This window comes from Colobus angolensis, unplaced genomic scaffold (genome assembly GCF_000951035.1).
Source record: "Colobus angolensis palliatus isolate OR3802 unplaced genomic scaffold, Cang.pa_1.0 Scaffold11, whole genome shotgun sequence".
NCBI classification, from domain to species: Eukaryota; Metazoa; Chordata; class Mammalia; order Primates; family Cercopithecidae; genus Colobus; species Colobus angolensis.
The window spans coordinates 8,456,420-8,469,950 of NW_012112030.1; the positions used below are offsets into that span (position 1 = coordinate 8,456,420).

General features: G+C 45.3%; 1 protein-coding gene across 1 annotated transcript in view; it reads left to right on the forward strand.

The window, feature by feature from the left end:
* Positions 1–13,531, forward strand: part of DDX47 (DEAD (Asp-Glu-Ala-Asp) box polypeptide 47) — a 116,116-nt gene that overhangs the window by 14,663 nt on the left and 87,922 nt on the right. The gene's annotated exons all lie outside the window — the stretch shown is intronic.

The window sequence follows — 13,531 nt, forward strand, 5'->3', positions numbered from 1 at the left end:
GCCCAGGTGGCAGTGCAGTGGTGTGATCTCATGTCACTGCAACCTCCGCCTCCCAGGTTCAAGCGATTCTCCTGCCTCAGTCTCCTGAGTAGCTGGGACTACAGGCACGTGCCACCACGCCCGGCTAATTTTTTGTATTTTTAGTAGAGATGGGGTTTCACTGTGTTAGCCTGGATGGTCTTGATCTGCTGACCTCGTGATCTGCCTGCCTCAGTCTCTCAAAGTGCTGGAATTACAGGCGTGAGTCACCACACCCAGCGTAATTTTTGCATTTTTAGCAGAGACAGGGTTTCCCCATGTTGGCCAGGCTGGCCTTGAACTCCTGACCTCAGGTGGTCTTCCAGCCTTGGCCTCCCAAAGTGCTGGGATTACAGGCATGAGCCACTGCACCCGGCCCTCAGATCTTACTTTCTATGGACACCCTACCTTGCTTCAGCCCTGAGATCCTGGCTGCCCCATTCAACATTTTTACCTTCCTTTTCTGCATTGTCCTAACCTTTAGAAAATCTGGGCCAGGCGCGGTGGCTCAAGCCTGTAATCCCAGCACTTTGGGAGCCCGAGATGGGCAGATCACGAGGTCAGGAGATTGAGACCATCCTGACTAACATGGTGAAACCCCATCTCTACTAAAAAATACAAAAAACTAGCCGGGCAAGGTAGCGGGTGCCTGTAGTCCCAGCTACTCGGGAGGCTGAGGCAGGAGAATGGCCTAAACCCGGGAGGCGGAGCTTGCAGTGAGCAGAGATTGTACCACTGTACTCTAGCCTGGGTGACAGAACAAGACTCCGTCTCAAAAAAAAAAAAAAAGAAAAGAAAATCTGAACCCCAGCAGTTGACTGTCCTCTGAACTAGATGAACCTAATATCCCAATCTCTCTGTTTCCCTAAAATTGGGTTGGCAATTCTAAAGTTCCTTTCAAACCTGGTTGGACAGATAATTATAAGCCTTAATGCAATGACAAATTTCAAGGTCCCTCCATGCAGTGACTTTCAGCCTTCCCTCTACACACGGAAAGGGATGTGCCCAGTATTACCTGAAAATTCTTACTAGGTTTTGCCTCAAAACATAATATTTGGAATCATTTTATTATAATTTTCCCACTACAAACTGGAGACAATCCATATATTACTATTAAAATTGAGTTGGGGCTGGGCACGGTGGCTCACGCCTGTAATTCCAGCACTTTGGGAGGCTGAGGCAGGAGGCTATTCAGTATTACCTGGAAATTCAGGCCACTTGACAATAGCAGAATGCAAATTACTCAATAACCACGTAGTTAAGTAGCCACGATGAAACAGGAATTTAGCAGAGGTTACCTAGGAAAAAACAAACCCATTAATTATGTCTCTCAAAGTCCTTGTACCTTTTTGTAACTTTTTGGTACCTCTTACCAAGAAAAAAAAAATTGTATCTCCCTACCTTTCCCTCCCCCATTTGGAAAAAGTACCCTAGAATGCAAGAGCCTGAACATCAGGTTGTAACCTGGACTATCTGTTGCCAACTTTCATACTTTTTCTACCAACTTAACTTAAAAAAAGAAACATTTTAGAGACAGAGTGTTGCTCTGTCGCCCTGGCTGGAGGACAGTGGCACCATCACAGAGTCACTACCGTCTTAAACTCGTGGGCTCAAGTGATCCTCCCATTTCAGCCTCCTGAGTAGCTGAGGCTACAGGCATGTGCCACCACACTCAGCTAATGTAGAACATTTTTCTTTTTTTTGTAGAGACAAGGTATTGTTGTGTTGTCCAGGCTGGTCTTGAACTCCTGACCTCAAGCAGTACTCCTGCCTCAGCCCTCCCAAAGTACTGAATTACAGGAATGAGCCACTGCGCCCAGCCCCAACCCAGTTTTTATTGTAACATGTGGATTGTCTACAGTTTCTAGTGGGAAAAAGTATAAAAAATGATTCCCAATTTTAGGTTTTGAGTTATAGCTCCCTGAAGTTCCTGGGTTGCATTTTGCTACAGTCTGCACACAAGAAAAACAAAACAAACAAAACAAGACACACAGTCTGATAAGCAGAGAGATGTTCTCTCTGTACAGTTAAAGACATAATAACAATAGCTACCATTTGTGGAGCACTCAGTGTCTGCTAAGCCACTCATCTACATTATTTCCTTTAATCCTGATGCAAATTCTGAGAAGTAGCTGTGATGATGAGGAAACTGAGCCTTGGAGCTGTAGCTCAACGTACACGAGACAGCTGAGTCTGGGCTCAAATTCAGGTCTTGGGGCTGTCCTGTCATTCTTATAAATAATCTCAACAGGAAGAAGGCCAGCTGGCTCAGTGTGACACTCGATCCTAAATTATTCCCTTTTACTTTCTGCCTGATTAAAAGACCATATGGTAATTAAATATTTCTGGCCAGCAATGTCTTACCATTTATTGAAAAATAATACCACAATATCTTTAATAATTGTTTCTTTAAAAACAAGAACAAAGGCCCAGCTATGTCCGGAATGGCTCTAAGAACATCTTTCTACTTCTTTGCACCTTAGTCTCTCCTGAGGCAAGCTGGAAAGAACAAAATTACGAGGTTGCTTTGGCAGAAAAAAGAAACAATGGATGCTACTTTGTTAGGACTAGGAGCCACTTTTTATGGCAGGTTACAACTATCAAAGGATATTTTAGGGTCAGGAGGCCCTTTGCAAAGGACAAAGAATGTTCATGGTAAGAAAAGCATGGAAGGCCCAAGGGAGAAGTTTTAAATGAACTTGCCTCCAAGCCTAATTGCTGCTCACCTCCATATAGATTCAGGCATTTCTCAAAGGCCACCTTCTTCCAAGGTAGATAAGAAGGCCCTGGTCAGCCGGGCATGGTGGCTCATGCCTGTAATCCCAGCACTTTGGGAGGCCGAGGCGGGTGGATCACAAGGTCAAGAGTTCAAGACCAGCCTGGCCAAGATGGTGAAACCCCATCTCTACTAAAAATACAAAAATTAGCCGGGTGTGGTGGCGGGTGCCTGTAATCCCAGCTACTCAGGAGGCTGAGGCAGAGAATTGCTTGAACCTGGGAGGTGGAGGTTCCAGTGAGCTGAGATTGTGCCTCTGCACTCCACAGCAAGACTCCCTCTCAAAAAAAAAAAAAAAAAAAAGAAGGCCCTGGTCAGGGTCTCACCCTGTCACCCAGGCTGGAGTGCAGTGGTATGATCTCGGCTCACTGCAGCCTTGACATCCAGGGCTCAAATGATCCTCTCACCTCAGCCTCCTGAGTAGCTGGGACTACAGGCATGTGACACCACAGCTGCTAATTTTTTGTATTTTTTGTAGAGATGAGGTTTGGCATGTTGCCCTGGTCTTGAACTCTTGGGCTCAAGTGATCCTCCCGCCTCGGCCTCCCAAAGTACTGGGATTACAGGCATGGACCACCGCGCCCGGCCATGGTCAAAACTTGATGTTTGTTAATCTTGGTTGAGCTGGTTTCCCACTTCCTATATCATTTTCCTGAAAGGGGAGGCCCAGCTTACTTTGGAGGTAGCTGTAGGTAGGTAAGAGCCAAGTGTTGCTTGCTAATTTTATTGAGTGAGGGATCTCATTAAAAGGTCATTTTCTTGGCCGGGCGCAGTGGCTCAAGCCTGTAACCCCAGCACTTTGGGAGGCTGAGACGGGCAGATCACGAGGTCAGGAGATTGAGACCATCCTGGCTAACATGGTGAAACCCCCATCTCTACTAAAATATACAAAAAAAAAAAAAAACAACTAGCAGGGTGATGTGGCAGGTGTCTGTGGTCCCAGCTACTCGGGAGGCTGAGGCAGGAGAATGGCGTAAACCCGGGAGGCGGAGCTTGCAGTGAGCTGAGATCCGGCCACTGGCCTCCAGCCCGGGCGACAGAGCGAGACTCCGTCTCAAAAAAAAAAAAAAAGGTCATTTTCTTTGTGCAGTCGAAGAACTCCTATGGAGCCCAGTATAGTGTCACACACCTGTATTCCTAGCTACTAATGAGGCTGAGATGGAGAATCTCTTGAGCCCAATCACTGATGCCAGCCTGGGCAACATAGTGAGACCCCATCTTTTTTTAAAAAAACAAACCTCCTATGGACGTTTTCTCATTTATGTGTTTTTTGGTTCCTATTTTCTAATTAATTCTGTGAAACAGTGAAATCCTAGGTCTTCTTTTCAGCCTATCTTTTAAGCCTCACTGTACAGGCACAGAAGAGGCAATTTGCTTTTCTGATGAAAATATACTCCTGGATGGAGGTGGGCACGGGTGTGGATCTGATTGATTGAAATCTAAGGCGGTCTTCCTCTGTGGGACATCTCCATCGGCTAGGCCAGGACCAACTTGTAGGCTGGATCATTATTTCTGTGCCTAACCTCTCTAAGCTTATAAAGAAAACAACCTCACAAAGGTGTTGTCATGATTGACTGAAATAATGTATCTGGAAGCGCTTTACAAATTTATTATTATAATATGTGAAAATGATGACTAATGGAAGTGCTACAAAATGTTAACTCTTATTAATAGCAGTACAAGTCAATATTATGCCTAATGGAGGAAGCTGGTTTATGTACACAAGTGGTGACTTTTCAACATGTGTCTTTTCCCTGCCCCATCTCTTTTACATTTTTGTTTGTTGTGTTTTTGTTGTTGTTACTATTGTTTTGAGACAAGGTCTCTCTCTGTTGCCAAGGCTGGAGTGCCGTAGTATAATCATGGTCCACTGCAGCCTCGACCTCCTGGGCTCAAGTGACCTCCCACTTTAGCCTCCTGTGTAGCTGCAACCACAGATGTGCACCACCACACCTGGCTAATTTTTTTTTTTTTTTTGTAAAGATGGGATCTCACTATATTGCTCAGGCTTGTCTTGAACTCCTTGAGTTCAAGTGATCCTCTCACCTTGGCCTCCCAAAGTGCTGGGATTACAGGCGTGAGCTACCCTTCCAGCTTTAATATCCTCTTTTTATAGTGGAGAAAACTGAGGTTAAGAGAGGTTATATAACTTGCTCAAGATGACACATCTTGACTGATGGAGCTTTTGGGTGAATGAAATAGAGTTATCTACTCATCAAAGCTACAGTAATCAAGAGAGTATTATTTATTGCAAGGATAGACACATATATCAGTGGGACAGAATACAGAGTCCAGAAACAGACCCAGCCATGTATTGTCAACTGATTTTTGACAAAAGCACAAAACCAATGTAGGAAGGATAGTCTTTTCAATAAATGGTGTTGGAACAAATGGCAACCATATGCAAAAAATTTTTTAAAAGAACCTCAACAGGTACCTTGCACATTTCACAAAAATCACCTCAAAATGACTCATAGACCTATTTGTGACCTTGGATGAGGGAAAGAGTTCTGGGATATGGTGTCAAAAGCATTATCCATAAAATAAAAAAACTCATAATTTAGATGTCATAAAAATTTTAAAATTTTCCTTTGTGAAAGACACTGTGTTTTTGACACAGGGTCTTGCTTTGTCACCCAGGCTGGAGTGCCATTGTACGATCACAGCTTACTGTAGTCCCGACCTCCCGGGCACAAGTGATCTTCCCACCTCAGCCTCCTGAGTAGCTGGGACTACAGGCACATGCCACCATGCCTGGTTAACTTTTAATTTTTCATAGAGACAGGGTTTTGCCATGTTGCCCAGGCTGATCTGGAACTCCTGAGCTCAAGTGATCTGCTCGCCTCAGCTTCCTAAAGTACTGGGATTACAGGCGTGAGCCACGCACCTGATTGTGAAAGACACAGTTAAGCTGGGGACGGTGGTGCACACCTGTAGTCCCAGAAACGCAAGAGGCTGAGGCAAGAGAATTGCTCGAATCCAGGAGTTTGAGTCCAGCCTGGGTGACACAGAGAAACCATGACTCTAACATAAAATAAAATAAAATAAAATTTAAAATGTTTAGGCTGGTCCAAAGGTAGTAAGTTATCAATAGACTGTTCACAGTTATTGAACTCCCAGCCAGATGTGCACACCTGCTTTTGGGAGGCTGAAGCGGGCAGATTGCCTGCGCTCAGGAGTTTGAGACCAGCCTAGGCAACATAGTGAAACCCCATCTCTACAAAAAATAGAAAAAAAATTAGCTGTGCGTGATGGTGGTTGGCTGTAGTCCTAGCTGCTTGCGGAGCTGAGATAGGAGGATCACTTGAACCCGGGATGTTGAGGCTGCAGTGAGCCAAGATGGGACCACTGCACTCCAGCCTGGGTAACAGAGCAAGACCCTGTCTCCAAAACAGACAAACAAACAAACAAATAAACAAATAAAACCCCACAGTTATTAAACTCCTTGTTCTACTGTTTCCCTCTCTCACTGCTGCACTTGACTAGTCTTTCAAAAAGTTTGAAAAAAAGAATGGAAAGACAAAACGCAAACTAGGAGAAAATATTTGCAAATCACCTATCTGATGAAGAACATATATATATATATATATATATTATATATATATATTATATATAATATATATAAGAACTTTCAAAACTCAACAGTAAGAAAACAAACAACCCCGGACCAGGCGTAGTGGCTCATGCCTGTAATGTTGTCACTTTGGGAGGCTGAAGCAGGCAGATCACTTGAGGTCAGGAGTTCAAGACCAGCCTGGCCAACATGGTAAAACCCTATTTCTACTAAAAATACAAAAATTAGCTGGGCGGGTGGCAGGTGCCTGTAATCCCAGTTACTTGGGAGGCTGAGGCATGAGAATTGCTTGAACCCGGGAGGCAGAGGTTGCAGTGAGCCAAGATCACGCCATTGCACTCCAGCCTGGAAAAACAACCCAATTTAAATTGGACAAATGATTCTGAACAAACATTCCATGAGAGAAGATACATGAATGGCAAATAAGCACATGCAAATATGCTCAATGTCATTAGTAATTAGGGAATTGCAAATTAAGACCACAACGAGGTAATACCATACATCTATCAGAACGGCTAAAAACCCAAACCAAAACAAAAAACTGACAACACCATGGCCGGGCTCGGTGGCTCAAGCCTGTAATCCCAGCACTTTGGGAGGCCGAGGCGGGCGGATCACGAGGTCAGGAGATCGAGACCATCCTGGCTAACACGGTGAAACCCCCTCTCTACTAAAAAATACAAAAAACTAGCTGGGCGGGGTGGCGGGCGCCTGTAGTCCCAGCTACTCGGGAGGCTGAGGAGGGAAAATGGCGTAAACCCGGGAGGCAGAGCTTGCAGTGAGCTGAGATCTGGCCACTGCACTCCAACCTGGGCGACAGAGCGAGACTCCGTCTCAAAAAAAAAAACTGACAACACCAAATGTTAGCAAGAATGTGGAACAACTGGAATTTTCTTTTTTCTTTTTTTTCTTTTTTTTTTTTTTGAGGCAGAGTCTCGCTCTGTCGCCCAGGCTGGAGTGCAGTGGCCGGATCTCAGCTCACTGCAAGCTCCGCCTCCCGGGTTTACGCCATTCTCCTGCCTCAGCCTCCCGAGTAGCTGGGACTACAGGCGCCCGCCACCTCGCCCGGCTAGTTTTTTTTTTTGTATTTTTTAGTAGAGACGGGGTTTCACCATGTTAGCCAGGATGGTCTCGATCTCCTGACCTCGTGATCCGCCCGTCTCGGCCTCCCAAAGTGCTGGGATTACAGGCTTGAGCCACCGCGCCCGGCCAACAACTGGAATTTTCATAACATTGATGGTTGGAATGCAAAATGATACAGCCATTTAGGAAAACGGTTTGGCGGCTTTTTATAAAAATAAATATACACTTGCCATATGACCTCGTAATATTAGGTATTTACCCAAGGCAAATGAAAACTTAAGTTTACACACCTGCATACGAATGTTTATTGCAGCTTTATTCCTAATCACCAAAAACTAAAAACCAGGGCTGGGTATGGCGGCTCATACCTGTATCCCGGCAGTTTGGGAGGCTGAGGCAGGCAAATCGTTTGAGCATAGGAGTTTGAGACCAGCCTGGGAAACATGGTGAAACCCTGTCTCTACAAAAAATACAAAAAGTAGCTGGGTGTGGTGGTATGCACCTGTAATCCCAGTTACTTGGCGGAGGCTGAGGCAGGAGGATCACTTGAGCCTAGGAATTTGAGGCTGTAGTGAGCCATGATTGTGCAACTGTGCTGCAGCCTGGGTAACAGAGCAAGACCCTGTCTCAAAAAAAAAAAAAAAAAAAAAAAATTCCAAACCAAAACCAAAGTGAAAAAACCCTGGAAACTCAAATGTCCTTCAATAATTGAATGGATAAATAAACTATGGGACATCCATACAATGGAGTACTACTTAGCAATGAAAAATTAAGAACTATTGATACGTCCAACAATGTGAATGCATCTCAAAGGCATTTTTCTGCACAAAAGAAGCCAGATCCAAAAGGCTGCATGCTGTGTAATTCCATCGATATGCCTTTCTCAGAAAGGCAAAAGTAAAGGCACGGAAACCAGATCAGTAGCGGCCAGGGGCCTGGGGTTAGGAGAGGGTTTTGATTACAAAGAGGCAGCACAGGGAATGACTTGGCCTGATGTAACTCTTGTGTCTTGACGGTGGTGATGGCAGCATATTGCTGCTTCACGTCCAAGTCAAGAGAAAAGATGCGCACATTTTTCCTGTCTAAGAAGCTAATAGTGAGAAATCTTGTGCTTTCTGACTGAATTGAAATAATCATGTCCAGCAGCTGAGTTTTCGACACAAGCTTTTGACAGAGCACCAGTTGGAAGTTTCAGAGTCAGTGACAAGCCTAGATGCCTAGAACATTCCATCATGTATAAGGCGTGGCAGGCAGAATCACAGTCCCCTTCAAGATGTCCACATGCTAATCCCTGAAACCTGTGACTGTGTTACCTTAAATGGCGTAAGGGTCTTTGCAGGTGTGATTAATATTCAGTACCTTGAGATGAGGCGAGTGTCTTGGATTATCCAGGTGAGCCCAATCTAACAAAATAAATCCTTAAAAGCAAATGCAGAGAGCCTTTCCATCTGTGATCAGAGGAATGGATGACTATGGAAGAGTGGTCACTCCCTTTCCCTTGTCCCTGCTTTGTTTTCTCCACAGCACTACTCACTCTGTGGGAGGCCAAAAATGCCCCTCTCCAAAGAGATACACATCCTAATCCCCAGAGCCTATTAATATGGTATGTTATATGGCAAAGGGAGATTAAGGTCACAAATGGAATTGTTTGCTGATTTGCTGACTCTAAGATTGGGAGATTGGCTTGGATTATCCAGGTGAACCCAATGTAATCACAAGGGTGCTGAATCTTGGAAGAGGAAAGCAGAAGAGGGCTTCAGAGTGATGTGACATGAGGGCTCCGCCTGCCGTTGCTGGCTTTGAGGGTGGAGGAAAGGGGCTAGGAGCCCAGGAATGCAGCAACCTCCAGAAGCTGGAAGAGGTAAGGAAAAAGATTCTCCCCCAGAGCCTCCAGAAGCAAATGCAGCCTTGCTGACACCTTGCTTTTAGCCCAGTGAGACCCACGTTAGACTTCTAGTACTGCAAGATATTAAATTGATGATGGCTGGGCACGGTACCTCATGCCTGTAATCCCAACACTTTGGGAGGCTGAGGCTGGTGGATCATTTGAGGTCAGGAGTTTGAGACCAGCCTGGGGAACACAGCAAGACCACATTTCTACTAATAAGAAATTAGCAAGGAACAGTGTGCACCTGTAGTCCCGGCTGCTCAGGAGGCTGAGGCAGGAGGATCACTTGAGCCTGGGAGGTCAAGGCTGCAGTGAGCTGTGATGGCACCACCGTACTCCAACCTGGGCAACAGAGGGAGACCCTGTCTCAAAAAAAAAAAAAATTAATTAATTGTATTATGTTTCTAGCCACTAAGTTGGTAGTAATTTGTTGCAGCAGCAGTAGGAAACTAACACATATGGAGAGTGTATTCTTAAGTGTGAAAGGAAAATATTAAGAGTAGGGAACTGGCTGGGCACAGTGGCTCATGCCTGTAATCCCAGCACTTGGAGAGGCTCAGGTGGGTGGATTGTTTGAGCTTACAAGTTCGAGACCAGTCTGGGCAACATGGCGAAACCCTGTCTCTACAAAAAATATAAAAATTAGCTGGGTATGGTGGTGCACACCTGTAGTCCCAGCTACTCAGGAGGCTAAGGTGAGAGGATTGCTTGAGCCTGGGAGGTGGAGGTTGCAGTGAGCCGAGATTGTGCCACTGTACTCCAGCCTGGGCAATAGAGCCAGACCCTGTTTCAAAAAAAAAAAAAAAAAATTGGTTGGGTGTGGTGGTTCAGGCCTGTAATCCCAGCCCTGTGGGAGGCTGAGGTGGACAGATCACTGAGGTCAGGAGTTCGAGACCAGCCTGGCCAACGTGGTGAAATCCCATCTGTACTAAAATTACAAAAATTAACTGGGTGTGGTGGTGCACACCTGTAATCCTAGCTACTCAGGAGGCTGAGGCACGAGAATTGTTTGAACCTGGGAGGTGGAGGTTGCAGTGCGCAGAGATCGCACCACTGCACTCCAGTCTGGGTGACAGAATGAAACTCCATCTCAAAAAACAAACAAAGAACTGCTTGGTTCCTGATTTCTCAGCTCTCAACTCTAGGCAGGTGGTTTGTCCACTTAAGAGATGGGAATTGGACACTGCCACTGGGATCGGTTCTGATCCTGGCTGTAAATTTCCGGGGTGCTCTGCCTTAGAACTTGGTTTATTGCCTATTAAGCTGCTTTCCCCTTGCCTGTGCTCAGTGTCTGTCTAGCTCCTGGCCTCCTCTTGCCAGGTGATTTGGCCTCATTCTGAACTGATTTATGTAGAGTGACTGTCTGCCCGACTTCACGGGGCAGATCAGAGAACAAGATCCATGTGCCGTGATCTGCTTTCCCTTCACCAAATATCACTATGAACTTGTGCCTACCTGGACCCCATACTTCCTTCACCCTGACAAAGCTTTTTCTTTCCTCTACTTCTGGCCTGCTTGGAATTTATTGTTTTATGCCTGTGTGTCAGAGGGGAAAATGTATTAAAATGATGTACTGGCAATACCTGACTTCCTGTCTAAAAAAAGTAAATTCTTTGTGTACTCATCTCCCTAGAGGGCCTTTGTTGAATTAAGCAGGGTGATTGGCTGTAAGGAGAATTAAAAGGCAGAGAGAAGACCAAATTGCTCTACCCAACACAAAATGAGGAGATATTTGAAAGAGAATTTTACAAGAAGACCGAAGAGGGCCGGGCTAGGTGGCTCACGCCTGTAATCCCAGCACTTTGGGAGGTCGAGGTGGGCGGATCATCTGAGATCAGGAGCTCAAGGCCAGACTGACCAACATGGTGAAAGAGTATCTCTACTAAAAATACAAAAATTAGCTGGGTGTGGTGGCAGGCACTTGTAATCTCAGCTACTCTGGAGGCTGAGGCAGGAGAATCGGTTGAATCAGGGAGGTAGAAGTTGCTGTAAGCCGAGATCGTGTCACTGCACTCCAGCCTGGGCAATAGAGCGAGACTCTGTCTTTAAAAAAAGAAAAGAAAAAAAAAAGAGAGAGACTGAAGAGAAGATGGAGAGATGAGTGAGCTGTACAATTTTTGAGGAAAGAACCCCGAAGAATATTTTAATGGAAAGCTTCCTATATTGCATGTAGTTTAACATTCTCTTTGCCTCTCTAAGTATACAGTACATGTTGAATTTGTGGTAGACTGGGTGTATTAAGTGCTGAGATTGGCCTCAAGGCAAGGGCAGGATGTCTCAAAATAGCACAAATGTTTGAGGTGGGAAGGGGGAGGAAGAAGGAAAGCAAAAGGCAAGGAAAATGAAAAGCGGTCTTGCCCACTGCAGGTCTTTCAGCCGGCATGCTTGCTCCATACTCAGGATTCTCTAGAAAGGTTGCAAGAAGAAGCTGCACTCCAGAGTAGTCTGAGAAAGGGATCAAGAAGAGGGCGTGTATCTGCCAGCTCCCTCCTGTCTCCATTTGCTGTGGCCGAGGTTCATACTACTCAGCAGAGCTAAATCCCCTGAATGCCATGTGGTGTCATCTGGCAGCTCCGTGACCACTCAGGAAATTAATTTTACACCTTGCAGTGTGGCTATTTCATCCAAGTCTGGCAGTGAGGCGTGACCAAGAGAGAACAAAAGGAAGGGTGGTGGGAATCCAAGAAGGCTTAAAACGTGTGTCTCTGTAGTTGAGAAAAGGTTTTATTTAAATCCTGTTCCAGGCCGGGTGCAGTGGCTCACGCCTGTAATCCCAGCACTTTGGGAAGCCAAGGTGGGTGGGTCACCTGAGGTCAGGAGTTTGAGACCAACCTGGCCAACATGGTGAAACCCCGTCTCTACGAAAAATACAAACATTAGCTGGGTGTAGTGGCAGATGCCTGTAATCCCAGCTACTCAGGAGGCTGAGGCAGGAGAATTGCTTGAACCCAGGAGACGGAGGTTGCAGTGAGCTGAGATCGTGCTACTGCACTCCAGCCTGGGCAACAAGAGTGAAACTCCATCTCAAATAAATAAATACATAAATAAATATTGCTCCAAATGGTGAACATGTGCATGACTAAGTGTATGAACTCTCATGTCTTCATAAAGACATTTTAAAAAACTATTGGAGAACATAGGAAAACATCCTCTAATTTTTTTTAAATTTCAGACTCAGGGGGGTACATGCACAGGTTTCTACATGGGTATATTGCATGATGCTGAGGCTTGGGTTTCTGGATGATCCTGTTGCCCGAGTAGGTGAACATAGTACCTGATAGGTAGCTTTTCAGCCCTCCTCCCTTCCTCTTCTCCTCCCCTCCTTTTGGAGTCCCCAGTGTCTATTCTCATTTTTATTATTTTAGCATCTCATTATTTTATTAAGTGCTGAGATTGGCTGAGACATTTTTATGTCTGTGTGTACCCAGTGTTTAGCTCTCGCTTGTAAGTGAGAATACGCGGCATTTGGTTTTCTGTTCCTACTTTAATCTGCTTAGGTTAATGGCTCCAGCTACACCAATGTTCCTGCAAATGACATGATTTCATTCTTTTTTATGGCAGCATATTCTCTAATGTTAACTGATAATTCCAGATACATCTTATCTTTAGACTTCTAGATTATAACCACGGAACCAGGTAGTAGCTTCCACCTTGCTTTGTAAGTTATTTAATTACCCATGTAATAATACATATATATTTTTTTCTAGAGACAGTCTCGGTTTGTCACCCAGGCTGGAGTGCAGTGGTGCCATTCTAGCTCACTGCAGCTTCGCATTCTTGGACTCAAACAATCCTCCCACATGGGCCTCCTAAAGCACTGGGATGACAGGTGTGAGCTACTGTGTCTAGCCTAAGTCTCTTACTAGTTAAAAAACAAAAAGCAAAACCTGTCATTCCAGGTGAAGGGAGTTGCTTTAATGTAACCCCTGGCTTGTCTCTGCCCTTTCCTAACTCTGCTCCTGTGCTGTGATTTAATTGGCAAATTTGGGGAAAATAAAATGGGCCTATGCTCAGCTTATCCTGTCCACTTTCCCCTTGGGAATCCAGCCAGCATGGCCTGTGGTAGGGGCAGGCTGACACTCTGGTCCCCAGTGAGGTGAGTCTACTTTGGACCAGAACGGCTAGATCTCACTCTGCAGCTTGGTGTTGGGAAGCTCTTCTCTCAGATTAAACTGCATTCTGCAACCCAGTC